This window comes from Panthera onca, chromosome C1, assembly GCF_046562875.1.
Source record: "Panthera onca isolate mPanOnc1 chromosome C1, mPanOnc1 haplotype 2, whole genome shotgun sequence".
NCBI classification, from domain to species: Eukaryota; Metazoa; Chordata; class Mammalia; order Carnivora; family Felidae; genus Panthera; species Panthera onca.
In genome coordinates, this window is record NC_138346.1 from 54,028,969 (window position 1) to 54,046,021 (window position 17,053).

Sequence of the window (17,053 nt, forward strand, 5' to 3'; positions counted from 1 at the left end):
TCTCTGCCTCTTCGTTTACTGTTATGTTTAATGCCAGGTTCTGTTTTTAGCCTTGAGAGAGGGGAAGAGTGTAGAAAATACTTGTAACATCTGTAGCAATGGACAGAAGAATGGATAATAATAGGAAATGTCTACATACCATCTGGTATAAACACAGATGTGTGTTTTCTTTAAAAATAAAAATCCTGCACTCTAAAAGGGGAAGATTTACAACATTCTAAAGAAAGTCAAGAACCCATTCTTAAGTGGCTCTTAATTGACAAGATGCAATCCTCCCTGTTCATTGCCATTTTATTTATAGAACTCCACTGGTGGGCGCTGCTCATTTTCCCTACAAATTTTGTGTGCAGAGGTCATGGTGCTTTCCAGAATCAGTGGCAATACCGCACAAATTCTTTATGTCAAGTGTTACATTTCTTTACCTCTTTATGTACCTGGAATGGTAAACCCAGAATGAGGATATTCTATGTTTCCTCTAAAACCTCACCATGGAGTTTAAAAGCTTAAAGAAAAAGGTGTAAGGTCAAATTGCTAAGGGAGATTCGGCATATTTTATAAAGTTATACAATTTTAATTCTTAACTACTTCATAAGAGAAGTCTATCTGCAAAACCAACAAACCACTCATAGGGAAGATTGTCCTTTCTTCCCCTTTCTTTTTAGCATTTATACATTTAGTACCAATAACAAATTCACCAAACTTACTTAACTTAGTATTAAACTCACATTTTTATTAGGCAACCCACACTTCTCAAATTCAGAGGGGTCTATTATGTATCTTAGAAGAACAAAAGTTTCTGAGGCTATGTCCATTGAGAGATCACCAACAGGTTAAATTACTCCGGAAATAAAAGTGTAGATACTGTTGTAAATATTGGTACGTTGAGGTCATCCCAAGGGCAATCTGGAAGACTTCCATGGGCCACTCTCTTTGAAAGTCACGGAATAATGAGATGTTTGGTAAATATGGAAAGCAATAAGAATTATGAAATGCCTTCTGTATGAATGCTCATAAGTTTCACCCACCAAAGGAAAGAACAGGACCAGTCTTGTATGGATAGAATGTATGCTTAGGAAGATGTCTGTCCTTACCCTCTAAAATTTCTCTCAGTGCAATGAATCCATTTGGCCTGGAGAAAATAAATTTAATGTCATTTTAAAAGCCTGGTTTTCACTTCTACCTATGAAGAACAAATTACAAAATTAAAAAGCACATTCTAGTTATTCAGGTTTATTAGCCTATAGTTAAGAACCATATTCCCAGTGCTATTTACTTTTGGCACTCTGCTCACATGGGAGCACATGAAATCTAGTGGTACATAAAATTCTCATTGAAGTCAGGAGATATTTGACCATGGTAAAAATTGGGCCCTCAGTCTCTAACCTTTTGGCCTACCATTTTTTGTTGTTTCTGTGTTCTCACTCTTTGATTCGTTTCTAGGTTGTTCGTCATTTGGCAGAGATACCTGCTAACTATGTGCTCATTTGATGTATTCAGTACCGACCTGTAAAACTGACCTTATCTTGGTTCTTGGATTGTCTTGTTTTGCTTTCACTGAAAAAAAAAAAAAAAAGATACTAAAAAACAAATCAAAACAAAAATGAACACAACCAGTCTCCATAGATAGAATCCATTTATCTTGTTTTCTCAAAGATTTATCTTTCATTGTTTCAAGAACTTTCAACAAATAAGCATTAGAGGAAAAGTGCTGACAATTTCAACTTCATTCGTTCAAATGTTATTTTTTCAGTGTCAAAACTTAAAAAGCTTATCTAGAAAAGAAATGATTCAAGGCGGTTGTTACAGAATAATTACAGATTTACTCTTAGAGGAAAGCATAATTGCCTATGTACTACATTAAATGAATATAAACTCCTTCTACGTCATGTAGTTAAAATAAACCAGACACTTTCTGGAAATTACAGTATGAAATTCACTCATGTCTACCGTCTCGCCCTGGTGTCGCTCTGCTAGACTGGGAATGATGGAACAGGAAGGGGCAGCAGGGTCCCTACATTATTGCTGAGGAGAGTGGCTGCAAGTTGAGTAAGCTGAACGTAGATTTGAAAGATGGGACAACTTCTAAATTGATGTCAGGGCTATAAATACCTGGGAAGCTGCCACCAGAATTTCCAGCCCTGCAAGTAGTTACAAGAAATGGGGAAAGTTCTTTTAAACAAAGATTACTGCCTGGCTGCAAATCTGGGAAAGACAAGGCAACAAAGTATGAGCCTCTCAAAGAGTGGCTTGGGCCAGACCTCGGGGAGTCATCACCGTATGTGTACCGGACAGAAAGGGTGCTCGTTCTTGCACTGACCTTTACAGTGGGCTGCACAGACCCTTCTGTTGCTCAGTTTACTATGGTTTGAAGCTTTCACACATGTTGGATGACTCTCCAAATACGGTTTACATAACAGCCCAGCTCATGTCTACACATGGAAAACCATATAAAATAACAAATAAAAGTTTACTAAGCTGACACCTATTTCCTATTTTTAGTATATGCCATGCATGCACTCTGTCTTGTACTTTATAAACTATTCTCTTCTATTTTATATAGATAGTAAATAAATCTATAAGAAATCTATCTAAAAATTTTTTTAAGAGAGAGAGAGAGCAGGGGAAGGGCAGAGAGAGAGGGGGAGAGAGGAACTGAAGCAGGCTCTGCGCTGACAGCAGCAAGCCCGATGCAGAGGCTCGACTCACAAACCATGAGATCATGACCTAAGCCAAAGTCGTACGCTTAACCAACTGAGCCACCCAGGTGCCCCAGAAATCTATCTATAAATTTTAGATAAAATTGAAGATCTATAGAGATGTATATCATGTATAGATAAATATAGATAACATATGTTTTCTATTTATATAAATGTGAATCATAACTTGCCAGTGGTCTGAGACCACAGTTTGAAAAACAGTCAGTTATAGGGGCACCTGGGTGGCTCAGTCAGTTGAGCAACCGACTCTTGGTTTTGGCTCAGGTCATGATCTCATGTTGATGAGATCAAGCCCACTTTGGGCTCTGTGCTAACAGAGCATGCTTGGGATTCTCTCTCTGCCCCTCCCCACACATGCTCCTGCACATGCTCCCTCTCTCTCTCTCAAAATAAATAAATTAAAAAAAAAAAAAAAAGAAGTATAGTAAATCCTTCCACAGTGGAGGAAGCTGTCAAGGAAGCTCCAGTGCTTCTCACCTGCCAAAGGGGAGTCTGCTGTTTTGCCTGGTTTCCCTCAACACCAGTGCACCCAGTTTGCACAGAGTTAATTTACGCTTATTACTCTAAGTGTTCTGACGTATTCTCTTTGGGTCATTTTGTATGTTCAGCTTGAATGAAAAGTAGAACAACAGGGGCCATGGCTGCTTGGCTCCTGTGTCTCCTTTCATAGCTCCTCCCAGGACCTAGCACAGCACATCCGTGCTGCTGGACGGCGGATAGGTGCTGCTGACTGCTAACACAGTTACGTGATAATTGGAAAGCAATATAGTTTGATGGGGTGCATGGAATTGTATATGCAGACATTTTTTCCTAACTGAAGCATTTTAGTCTGTAAAACTGGTTGAACTAAAGGTTCAAATTTAAAAGCATATAGTTTGTCCATGATGCTCTCTACCATTCAATCCTTCACCTGTTTATTCATTCATGCCTCAAATATGTATTGAGAGGCTACTATTTGCCAGACGTTATTTTAGGTGCTGGGTATACACAGTTCATGCCCTCAAACAATGTGAGATATAAGGTAACAGGTTTTTCTCAAAACTGTGATTTATTAAAAATTAATAATTGAATTGTCTAATTTTGATTTAGCTGGTACAGATTTCTTGTGTTTACTTTGCTTCCTCAAGGTCATTAATGATATAATCTAAAATAATACCTGATTAAAAAAAAACTTACCTTACCAAAAAATGTACTTGGTAGCATCCCATTTGTTCCCTGCTCATGGCAACATTTGGATCTCAAAATTGATCATAATCCTGTGTTCGTGAAAACTCTCATATTGGTCCATTCAAGGCCCATTCATCCAACTACTTACCTACCTACCTACCGTATATAAACTGATTTATAGATGTCATATGTTCCCAAATATACCAATGTTGTAAAGTTGTTGTAATTAAAGCAGCACTTACAAGTGTCTGTGGTCAGGGTTATTACTTTTTTGTTGCCAGAGGAACAGAACAGAGAGCTTGAAACAGACTTGTGCGACTTTTAGTACATGTCTGAGGGGATGTGGTAGATCACTGGGGAAAGGAAAGGCAATTGAATCAACCGAGCTAGGAACACATGTGGATTGCCAGCATTGCCTAAAGACAGACTAAGAAATCAAGTGTCAGAAGCTAAACTTGAAAACTTTTAGAAGAAAATATGGGTGAAAAGTCTTTCTAGCCTCAAAATGGAGAAGGATTTCTTAAGATAGAGAAGTACTAATCACGAAGGAGATCACTGATAAACTTGACTACTCTAAAATTAAGAACTTCTGCTCATCAAGCCATCTTTTAAAAAAGATAGAAGACAAGCTAGAGACTGGGGGATGTAGCACACATAACTGACAAGGATCAGAACCCAAATGACGCGAAGCATTCCATAAATTAAAAATGATACGCATCCTGCTCTTCCTCTACTCGCAAACGTATCCTTGCTTCCTCTTGATTCTCCTATTCATCCAACACCAAATTAGATATTGTTTGAGTGAGTTGTTCGTTATTATCTTTATGCCATTTCCTCACACTAGAATATGGCCACCACCCGCTGGACTGTTGACACCCCAAACATTTCTGTGGGTAAAATCCATTACTCCCAAGAACCTTCTTTGAGGACTCCCACCCATCACTGCTTATTCCTTAAAAATTCACAGAGTCCATTCATATTTGAATACTATATTCACATATTTATTTTTGAATTCTGATTTTTTAGATATTGTATCCACCCTGTTACACTTTAACTTTCCCCCCAATTTAAGAACTCTTGCATTCCATTCTATTTTCAAGGTTCCTCCTCTGCCTGGCTTTTCCGTCGACAGCTTAGCCTAGTGTTGTCCCTGTGATGGGGACCCCGCGAGTGGCTGACTGACTGCAACCATAAAGATTTTATTCAATTTCATCACGAGCACTTCAAAAAAGTAGAACAAAATTAAGGTGGATTTTTCCAAGGAAATAAGAAAAAGACAGCAGTTTACGCAAGTAAATGCCTGACAGAGATCTTAGGCCAGTTATAGAGACATATGGAAGAGATTTAAAAATATCCATTTACAAAGAAATTGTGAAGGAGGAGGAAAGCAATGTAAACAAGCCAAATTAAGGAAAAATTACATATTGGAGCAAGACAATAAGCAGCAAGTTTCAGAAAACATTTCAATGGCAGTAAAAAGTTCAAGTAGGGTGGCAACAAATAAAAGTAAATGACTGAACCAATTAGCACTCTAAGTAAGAGATTGCTTAGAAGATAAAAACCCAGATGTGTTTGTAGCTCTTACTTTAGAAAAAGTAGGCAGAGAGCTACCTTCATCAGACAACAATTTTCCTGGGACAACAGATGTAGGCAGTTAAAAGAAAAAAAAAGTTACCTGCAAGCAAATTAGATGAGGCAGAAATTCTAGATAGTCTATGTTCATGATTTGTATAAGAAAAAAAGTGATAAAGCATTGATTTAGGCATTTTTAAGATGAGACCAGGATCATAAGGTCTCAGAAGGATGACAATATAACTAGGTAGGAATTAATCCATTGACTACAGATTGTATAGGTTGAGCTATCAACAGTGACTTTAGTTTGGGCATTTAAGATGCTCCAATTTCTTTGATGACTCAAAAGTACTAGAATGAAGGAAGTTATTTGTAAATTGGAACTTCACTAAAACATTACCTTCTAGTAGTGAAATATACAAGGGGAATCCACCTGCATTTCAGCTGCTGGGTTATGTGAGCACCAAAAAATCCTCATTATAAAGCTGGTTCATGTGGAAGGTTCTTCTTTGACAGGAATCCTGAGGATAGGATTTCAGTACAGTGAGGCACCATCTTCCCCCTTGAGGTGCCCGTGGTCGACACACATTTTGGGTCGAAACCTAGACATCAACAGTTTTGGGGCAGTAATTCCATGCCTAGTGCTGCATGAAATGCTGTCAGATTAGGTCAGAGAAAGACAAATGTTTTCTGACATTCTGCATTCTGTATGCATGCAGTGGATTAATATAGATACATCCACTCAGTCTTTAGCCAGCCATGAAATGAGGGGTGAAATGAGAAGCATGGAGGCTCTGGAAACTGATAATATGAGATCAAGTCCAGGCTCTGGACCCATGCTGGGTGACCTTGGGTAACTCACTCTTCCCGAACCTAATCTGATAAATGGGGGTAGGAGTTTGGGGTTGTGGGGGGTTATCTCCATCCCAGGGTTATCGTGAGAATAGCTTTTGAGCATGCATGTGAGAAAACGTTTGTAATCATTAATGTCCTGTAAAATGAGAAAAGTCAAAGAGGATGAGAACTGAGAAGTCTTGACCTTTAGGATCTGATAGATCACTGATTTTATTGGAAGTGGAAATTTGATTGAGGAGATGATAGATCTGATTGAGGAAAGGGTGGGAAAGTGTAAACAGCGAGCAGAGGCAGTTTTTTCTAAAAAGGTTCTTGTGTATTTGCCTCCCTGAATAGAGTAAGCTTTTAAGTCAGAGATTGTATTTTGTTTTTTAAAAGATATTTCAAGGGGAACCTGGCTGGCTCAGTCGGTTAAACATCTGACTTTGGCTCAGGTCATAAGATCTCAAGGTACCTGAGTTGTGGCCCCACACTGGGCTTGCTGTTGTCAGCACAGAGACTGCTTTGATCCTCAGTCTCTCTCTCTGTCCCTCCCCCACTCACACATGCTTTCCCTTTCTCAAAAATACATAAACATTAAAAAAAATATGTATCTCGGGGCACCTGGGTGGCTCAGTCGGTTGAGCGTCCGACTGCGGCTCTGGTCATGATCTCACGGTCCGTGAGTTCGAGCCCCGCGTCGGGCTCTGTGCTGACATCTCAGAGCTTGGAGCCTGTTTCAGATTCTGTGTCTCCCTCTCTCTCTGCTCTCTGCCCCTCCCCTGCTCATGCTGTGTCTCTCTCGGTCTCTCAAAAATAAATAAACGTTTAAAAATTTATTATTTTTTTAATGTTGGACGCTCAACCGACTGAGCCACCCAGGCTCCCCACATTTAAAAAATTTTTAAGAAAATATCAAGTTCCACTACAGAGCTACATATCAGGTTATTATGTACGAATAGTCACTTAAAATTTTGGTTAAACAAGTGTTGATGATACAAGACAGAATGAAAGAAGACAGTAGCTTTAGGTGAAGCAAAATCAAGGGAGAGTTTCCATTTTGTTTTGAAAATAGTAGACCCCTAAATGTAATTGTAAGAGAGCAGACTGTGCAGGTATTATCTGAACTGGTGGAGCCATGCAAGAGGAAATAAGATCAAGAATAAAGAGGGCTGTACTGAAAGAACCATGAGAAATCGGCATCAGGTGTGCAGCTAGGTGGCATCATCTTGGAGATCCTAAAGGTAGAGAAACGCTAAGGTGTTCTTTGTGGTGAAGAAGAAAGTTGACAATGCTGAAGTCAGGTGGTGTTTACCTTCCAGGCATGCAGGAGATTGGTTTTTCCTGTTGGTTAAGAGGGCGGGTTTGGGGATTTGAGATGGTTGAATGTTGCCTAAGAAGTTAATATGAGGTAAGAAATGGATAGTTGAAAGGGACCTGGTGTAGGGATATCAGGATATCAGGAGTGATGAAAAGGAAGACTGAGTGTGAATTACAGGTTAGGAATACTGAAGAGGGAGGGCTTAGTGGCTAGATATTTAGTCATTATCATTGGAGTATACCTGGGGAAAGAAAGGTGTACTTGTGGCTTGCCAAACTTTCGTCTCGAATGGCCCGACCTGACGGTTTATTTTTTTCTTTCAATAGAAGAGGGTAAGCAGGATGCCTGGTACGCAACTTAAGAATTGCTTAGAAGAGGGGTGCCTGGCTGGCTCAGTTGGCTAAGCACCCGACTCTTGGTTTCAGCTCAGGTCATGATCTCACCGTTTGTGGGTTCGAACCCCGTGTTGGGCTCTGCAGCTGGCAGGGTGGAGCCTGCTTGGGATTCTCTCTCTCTCTCTCTCTCTCTCTCTCTCTCCCTCTCTTTCTACCCCTCCCCCATTCATCCTGTCTCTGTGTCTCTCAAAATAAATAAATAAACTTAAAAAAAAAGAGAATTGCTTAGAAGAAATAAGCTTTTGAATTAGAAATGAGGAAAATTAATAGGTAAATTTGGAAGCACTATGAGGAAGAAATATTGAATAATTGAATCTGCCTAGAGATGGCAGGGTTGTCTTGAGAAGAGTAAACTCCTAGGAATAGGAAAATTCACGTGGGCCAGGGAGTATGATGACCAGTTGGGATTAAAACAAATGAAGTTTAATCTCATGATTCTTGTGATGAGGTTGAGTGGCATCCCAAGGCTAACCTAGGCAGACTATGCCTCTTCCTTCCTTGTCCAAATTGTGCTGAATATTTATTTTTTCATTAAGCAAAATAAATACATAGATTACAACAAATAAACTCTAGGTTTCAAAAACTCTGCTACTTCCACAGGTTGTTGAACTAGCTTTTGAATTTGCTAAAACTGAGTGTATATTACTTCATCTTGTGCCCACTGATTTTTGGAAGGCATTTATCACTTTTATTACAACAGTTACTATGTGATTATATCATGCTTATAAAGTGTCTAGTTAACGTAAAATAGAATAATTTATTTTACCATTTTTCTGTTGTTGGGCACTTAGTTTGCTACCCATTTTTCTTCTTATTCAAGCTAAAATGTAATGAATATCTTTGTACCTATTGCTTTGCTTTGATGTGTTAGTGTGTCTCCGGGATAATGTGGGCTTGCTGTGTTGAAGGGTATGTACACGAATAAGGTAACTTCCTGAGAGGTTATATCAATTTACAGTCCTATTAATAGTGCATGAGAGCATGCCCAATTGTTTAATAGTCTCATATAACAGATAAGTATGACCTTAGTATAATGAAGAAAATAAAAAGTAAACTCTGTCTTGAGGCTTTTAAATCAGGAAAACTTAACATATGTGAAAGAAATAGATGGTATATACCACAGAATACAATAATGAAGGTATATCCAAGTATATTTTATGTGACTTGTATAGTGTGCTTGAAATGTATCAATCAAAACTTTTGCAAATCAGTTTATATGGATGGGTTTTACATTTCCTTCCATCTGTGCATGCAATGATTTATTTTGCTTGTGATCACACTTTATCAGTTATTTTCTCCTTTCCTGTTTATGTTGCAACCAATCATTTTCCATGTTACTACAAAGTCCTAACAAACATTAAAAATAACTACATAATATTCCTTTAACAAGATGGGTTTAACTATTCTCCTTTGATTGCTTTCAGTTTTCCTTGTCATTAGTAAAGCAATGACACTTTCTTTTGGCCCATTTTTTCCCTCTACATTTAACATTGTTTCCATAAGATATACCCTTATATTGAAATTACTGAGTCAATAATCATTTTAAGAGTTTGGTAAAAAGAGTTTGGCATGCTGTTTTAAATAAATGTTTTTGGGGGTGCCTGCATGGCTCAGTTGGTTAAGCATCTGCCTTCAGCTCAGGTCATGATCTCATGGTTCATGGGTTTGAGCCTCAAATTGGGCTCTGTGCTGACAGCAGCCCCTCTTCTGCTTGCTCTCTCTCTCAAAAAATAAACATTTTAAATGAATGTTTTTAAATTTTTAGTGAGCATGAACTTTGCATATACTTGTCCTTTGTTTATACAAGATTGTCCTTTAGCCTAATTTCTCAACCTTGGCTATTGTTGGATACTTTGTTGTGGGAAGTGTCCTGTGTGTTGCAGATTGATTAGTAGTATCCCAGTTCTCTACATACTAGATGCCTGCAGCACCCCTAACTTGTAATAACCAAAAATGTCTCCAGATATTGCTATTATCTGCCGGGGGATAAAATCAGACCTTCTGAAGAATCTTATTTTTAGCAAATAAATTTTCAATAATATAGTAAACTACTTATTTAGTCATTCTGTTTTGAAAGTTTAGATGCTGTTGGGGTCCCTGGGTGGCTCAGTCAGTTAAGCATCTGATTCCAGGTCAGGTCATGATCTCATGTTCATGAGTTTGAGCCCTGTATCAGGCTTTCTGCTGTCAGTGCAGAACCCACTTTGGATCCTCTGTCCCCCTCTCTCTGTCCGCCTCCCCCACCTCACACATGCGCTTTCTCTCTCTCTCGCTCAAAAAATAAATAAACGCTAAAAAAAAGTTTAGATGTTTATATCTGAAGTAAGAAATATTCATCTGTTAAGTGTGAAATAATAGCAAGTGAGGACAGGCTAAAAAATGAAGCTTTTTGAAGTTTTTCTTTTTAATGTTTACTTATTTGTATTTTTTTTTTTTTTTTTTTTTTTTGAGAGAGGGTGCGAGCAAGGGAGGGGCAGAGAGAGAGGGGGTGGGGGACAGAGGATCCCAAGCAGGCTCTGGGCTGACAGCAGAGAGTCACATGCAGGGCTCAAACTCAAACCATGAGATCATGACCTGAACCAAAGTTGGACACTCAGCCGACTGAGCCATCCAGGCACCCCCTTTTGAGGGTTTTTAAAAACTAACAGAGCCTATTGAGGTCAACCTGTAAAGTTTTGTGATAGTGCTAAAGCTGAACAGATAGGGAAACAGAGGGCAAGGAATTTAATTCAACTGCCCAAGTTCACTTTCCAAGTAGCTGGGACTAGAAATTCAAGTCTCTATGCCCAGGCTTTAGGTCTTTTCATAATCCAACACTATAGCTTAGGCCATTCTGCTCTCCATTATAACACAGCTGGGTCCATCTCCTTTAAAGGAACCTTTTTCAGAAAACCTGCCTAAGCTACAATAATTTTAACCTTCCAGTGGAATATGTCTCTATTAGCATGGAATTCTTCAGCTAATATTTGATGTCACTTGTACATAAGGGTTGATACCAATAATTTGAAAATTCTTGGAGGGTAGTTAGGTCGAGGGCTCTGACCATAGAGGGCACTCACAAAACAGTACTAACTAGGGCAGCTTCAACAGCATCTTGAATTATCTTATTAGGATTATGATGTCCACTTAAACTGGCCAAGAGGTGCTAGCCCCTTATAAAAAGGAGATGAGCTTTGGCCAGCAGTAAGGAAGGAAGTAGAAAATGTGGGCCAAAACTATTCTCAAATTGGGTACATGATCAGTAAGTTATCTTTAATAAGATTGAGAGATGGGAAAAGTACTGATAAATTGGAAAATGAGGGACCTGAGAGGCTAACTGAAAATGTTAAGTTACTACAGGGAAAACAACACGCAGTTAGTATTGGAGTAGAAATGGAAACAGCAACCATTGTTTGGTCTATAGTAAAACCATATCGTTTCTATGGAGTGTAGAACTCTGTGTTTTTCTCCACTGTATCCCCAGTGCCTAACGCAGACTTGTACATCAAACATATAATATTTGGTGAAGAAATGATTGGATGACTGTGTGAACCTCGCTTCCTGCAAATCACTCCCTTTGCTGCAACAGAGTCAGGGTCTGGCCTTACATGAGCTGCATTCAAGCTTGCGTTGAATGCCTACAACTGATTTGGTTCAGTCCAGGCACTGCAGGTGTGGGATGAATGCTAACAAAAAACAAGAACCAGCCTTAGGCTTTAAGAGTCAGAAAATCTTATTGAAAAGATAGGGTATGAGATAGCTACCATCCTAAGGAGTTGTTTAGAGAAGTTCAAAGGTTGTCCAAAACAGAAGGATTGTGAGAGGTCAAAGTCTACAACATATTTGGAATTTGTCAAGATCTGGGGTCTTCCTCTTCGCCCTCACAACTCCTTTCCTGCAACCCTGCCTTAAGGTGACTAAGTGGAGAATGGCTTCACAAGCTACAGTAGTGGAGTGAAAAGCAGAAAATTAGCAGCAAGTGAAAAGCAGAAAATTAGGAACCATTTATTATGCGAACAGATACTAAGCTGCTCTTTGTAAGGTACTACATATTAGGTATTATAAGGGACTAAAGAACAAGTAGGATATGATTTCTACTCTCAGTGGAACTTATAGTCCCATCAGTACTTTTGATTAACCTCAAGAAGCAGCATAGAAGGAACTTTTTAAAGATGAGATGAACTTGAGTTGAAATTTTGGCTCTGTCAGTTTGTGACTTTGGGCATATCACAAACTTACTGACTCTCACTCTCCCCATCTGTAAAATGGTATTCATTATTTCTCCCTCATAGGATTCTATGACAATCACATGAGACAAGGCACACACAGTATGAGGAATGCAGTGTTCCTTGATAAGGAATAGAGTGTTAGCTGTTGAGACACTGAACTTCTTAAAAATTATTCAACATGCAAAGTTCAACATCAGTAATTTATCTAAAAGTATGACATAGGTTAAAATGAAAAGTTTTCTTTAAAACTATAATTTTACATCAAAAGGTTCTAGTCATATGGGAGCTTCCCCAGTTACCAGGCAGTTGTGAGTCAAGTGTGCAAGGGAGAGAACTGAAGAACTCAGCCTAAGGAATAAATCAGTGTTTGTGAAAGGAGTATTACCACATCTTTAGATTTACAAAAACCTGAAGGAAATCATAATTGCAAATGCAGTTCAAAGAAGATTAATTTTTACATCTATCTCAGAGCAAAGAGCCAAACTCCCAAACTCACATAGGGGAGTATGTGCCATCTAATCAGGAATGGATTCGGGGATATCGTGAAGTTGGTGGAACCTTCATTTTGGGGCCCAAGGCAGTGCTGGATTAAGTTTCAAAGCGACAGATACAGAAGAGGCATGTTATTACTGCCGATCTGAAGTTAGGGTCGAGAAGGAATACTTTTACAATATTGATCACCTGTGGACACAAAAGATATTATTGCCTGGCGGGGTGGTGGGATATATTGTATACAAAGCACCAATTCTACTAAATCTCAAAAACATAAATTTTTATGAGGAAAGGGTGAAACCAAGCAGATCTCGGTCACACTTGGGAAAAATACTTAAATAATTAATTTTAAAATATCAGGATAAAGCAATCATAATGTGTTTAATGCAAAAAGGAAGACATATTAGTTAGCAAGGAATTTAAATGCATGACCCTTCTCTGCTAAGAGTATTCAAATAAAATAGGAAGATAAAAGGAAACAACTCAATGTCTGGTTAAAAATATAATTGGAGGCCAAGAGGCCAATTCTTTTTCACAGAATATTGGTGATTCCCATAAAAACAATCCCCCAAGACAGGTAGAGAAAGAGACTAGCCCAGCTCCTAAAGTAGGCCTGAGATTTAGCAATGAGTTTTATACCTCCTCTCCCTCCAAATGCAGATACCCCAATTAGACTTAACAGATAATACAATTACATTTAAAATGAGATGAATATAAATCACAAATTGATAACTCAGAAATAACCTTATGATTTCCACTTAAAACAAACTTCTTAACACTTTTTTATATTTATTTATTTTTTTTTAGATTTAAATGTCTAGGTCCAGTGGGAAATTTCTATATAAAACCAACTCATTAGATTCAAAATCTATATCTATTCCATTATTTTTTCATCAAACATGGAAAAATATAGTGAAAATCACCTATCAACAAAACCTCAATATTTGTGTTTCAGTTCATTGTTATCATCTTGAGTAGGCAGACATCCTTAAAATAATTATTATCAGTGAATTTGAACAAATACCAATTTTTTGCTGAATCCAACTTGGGGCTTCTAAGAACAAATTTCACTACAACATGGATGGACCTAGAAGGCATTATGCTAAATGAAATAAGTCAGAGAAAGACAAATACCATATGATTTCACTCATATGTGGAATCCAAAAAACAAATGAACAAACAAAAAAGGAGAAACAGATCCATAAGTACAGAGAACAAACTGATGGTCGCCAGAGGGGAGGGGATGGGGGGGTATTGGTAAATAGGTGAAGGGGAGTGGGTGGTACAGGCTTCCAGTTATGAAATGAATAAGTCACAGGAACAAAAAGTACAGCACAGAGAATATAGTCAATGGTGTTGTAATAGTGTTGTAGAGTGACAGACAGTAGCCATCATTATGATGAGCATAGCATAATGTATAGAGTTGTTCAATCACTATACAGTGTACCTAAAACTAATGTAACATTGTTTGTCAACTATACTTCAATAGTAAAAGAAAAAAAAAAAAAACAAGAATAGGGTGAGTGGTATTTCTCACAAGTAAGGACACACAATGACATGATGAAATAGAATGAATTTAGAAAAAAGAACAAATGTCAACTAAAACACCTATCCCATTAATTTCTCATACTATGTGGAACATAGTATGTGAAACAAAAGATTTTCTGGTATTTGTAGAATTCATGCACCCTTGTAAACAAATAAAATTTAGTAGCCTATTAAAACAAGGTTTACTATCTTATCTAGTTCTAAGTTGCTCTGAAAGTCCCGGATACAATTTGTTTTGTATTTCTAAGACACTTTAGACCTTATTGCCCAATACGGAGATAAAACTCCTATTTATTTCCCAAGTAGTTGTTGACATAAATTACAATGAACATATATCAGATATTGTAGAGTTTGCAAAATATTTTCCTGTTTGCTTTGTCCTCAGGACCAATATTTTCCCATATTATAGATGAGGAAACTGAAGTTTAGAGTGAATGGAGATTATTATTCAATGCAGCTAGTGAGTAAATGCTACCTACGTCAGAGCTCAAGCCCTGCTTGTCCAACACTAGAACCAGTGCTTTCCAAATTATATCATACTGGAGCCATCTGAAAGTAGAGTTTATAAGGAAAGATTCATAGTGGAGATTATTAAAAAGCTAAACAGGAGTTACGAGATATTCTGAGGGGAAGTTTGCAGTGGCAGAAAAGCAAAACATGAGCAAGACATTCATCAGCCAATGGCACCCGCATTCCCATAGTTTCCAGAGTGTTTCGTATACCATTCTTTTGAGCATCACAGTAATCTATTGAAACAAGGCTGATATAACTGTCCTGTCTTACAGACGAAGAAACTGAGGTCTCCAGGCTTAAAAGTGACAGCTGAAATTGGAATTCAAGTTTTCTATCCTAGTCAGTTTTCTTCCACTGCAAGAATGGTTTGCAAAATATGACCCTCAGCCCTGAGACAAGTGTTGTTCATGGCGGCAAAGCAGTCTAAAATATCTATAGGGCCTTGTTTTATAACATCTTGTGGTAGAAAACTGTTACCCACTTCTTACTGAGTAAAACTAAGTGATTTATGAAATCTTTTAAATTTGTTGATGATGTTCTTATCACCAAGTTCTTAATCCAATGGATACTGTGACTATGTGGACATAGTTTTTCTTGCTGCTGTTGTTTGTTTGTTTTTTTGTAATCTCTACACCCAATATGGGGCCTGAACTCATGACCTAAAGATCAAGAGTCACATGCTCTACTGACTTAGCTAGCCAGGTGCCCTATATGTGGACATAGTTAAAAGGAGTTTGTCCACCTAAGTTCATCAGTATTTCAGAACCAAAACCCCATACACCTCATAAACACAAATTGTAGGAAAAAGCCTTAAATTAATCCCTTTCTGCTACATTCCTCCTCACTATTGAGGGACCTGTTGTGCTGCACAATCCCTCTGTGTTGCTGCTGTCCTGACAATCCTCCCAGTGCTCCTCCCCTAGGCTAATAATTCTCTGAGTTGGTTTACACCATCCTTGCCAGGAATGAGTAATAAAGGTTCCAGGAAAATGATGGTCCAAGAGTTTGAGGATAGGAGGACCCCATATGTCAGATACCACAGGCATAGGCAATGCCAAGCTATCCAATAAGCACACATTTGCAATCAGAAAATCTAGGGAAAAGCTATTGTTTCTATATATTTAAATTCTGTGTTTCTTAGTTTAATGTTTCCATGTTGAAGCATATTTAGAAGGGACACATTGCGATTGTTTCAGTGCTCTGGCCTCCAGAGACTTTGATCCCGTCTTGGCTAAGGACATGCAGGCACAGTTCTTAGTTGTGTCATAGGTAAAAAATTGAGAGTTGTCTGCCTCTATTTTATGCTTCTTTCAGCTGTTGTTAGGAAATGTAGCCCTCAAATTAATCTCCACCATAAGTCTCTGCTATAGGTGATTAAAAATAGACAGGGAGGAGAGAAGGATATGGTTGCAGTTTGCAGGACATAAAAAATGCACATGCTGCTAAATTGTGCAAGCCACAGGGAACACTTCTCACAGGTGTTCCACCGGGCAGAGGTTACCTGCTTGCAAGTGCAATCCAAGGTACTGACTTCAGGCTTTAAGGGCCCTTCTCCCTTTCTCTGCGCCTTAGATACCTGGACATACCAATACTTATCTGAGCTCAGTAGCAACCACACTGCTCCCAGTTCTGAAGTGCAGGGCACTGGGAGCTGGGTGTTTTTCTCAAGGAAGGCTTTTGCCTCTGGAATTTCCTGCCTGTCCCAGTCTGCCAGAACCCCACCTTACTGACCGTCAGGGACTCATGAAAGACTTGTTTTCAGTACAACTTTCACTGATGGGAGGAGACCTTAAGGCCATAATTTTGTGAAAGATAACTTACTTAAGCAATTATCATAACTCGTGATATGTGGGTTATAATGATTTAATGTTGGTGCTTACTTCCTGTACATAGCAATTTCAAATAGGGTACAGATTTAAGAATAAACACACCAGCGTCTGTCCTTAGTAATGAGTAAGTGAGAATACATACCTGGATGTGAAGATAATTAGAATTCTAAATCTATAAAAGCTATCTGTCAGATTAATGCTCCTTCTCACCCTGGTAGCTCAGGTGTGCTGGTGCCTCAGTAAACCCTAAATTCCAAGGTGGTTAATAAACACAACCTGCTCCTTTAGAAAGCTCTAGGATGGTGTGCGTGGGTGTGTTTGTCAAATCTCAGACCCACCCTGGAGACCAGCATTGGCTTTGGCTGGACACTGAGATATTTACTCTGGACGATTATGCCAAGACATTAACAGCTGCGGGCTTAATTATTGATGGAGTTAGTGTCAATCATTTGAGAAT

At 38.5% G+C, this 17,053-nt stretch overlaps 1 long non-coding RNA gene across 1 annotated transcript; it reads right to left on the minus strand.

Annotated features, from left to right (window-relative positions):
- Positions 1 to 973: 973 nt before the first annotated feature.
- Positions 974 to 15,554, minus strand: LOC144617053 (uncharacterized). The gene is made up of 3 exons (XR_013557049.2): positions 14,734 to 15,554; positions 1,505 to 1,554; positions 974 to 1,180 (listed from the first exon to the last, which is right to left on the minus strand). It is a non-coding gene; the product is annotated as an uncharacterized LOC144617053 (long non-coding RNA).
- Positions 15,555 to 17,053: the final 1,499 nt, after the last annotated feature.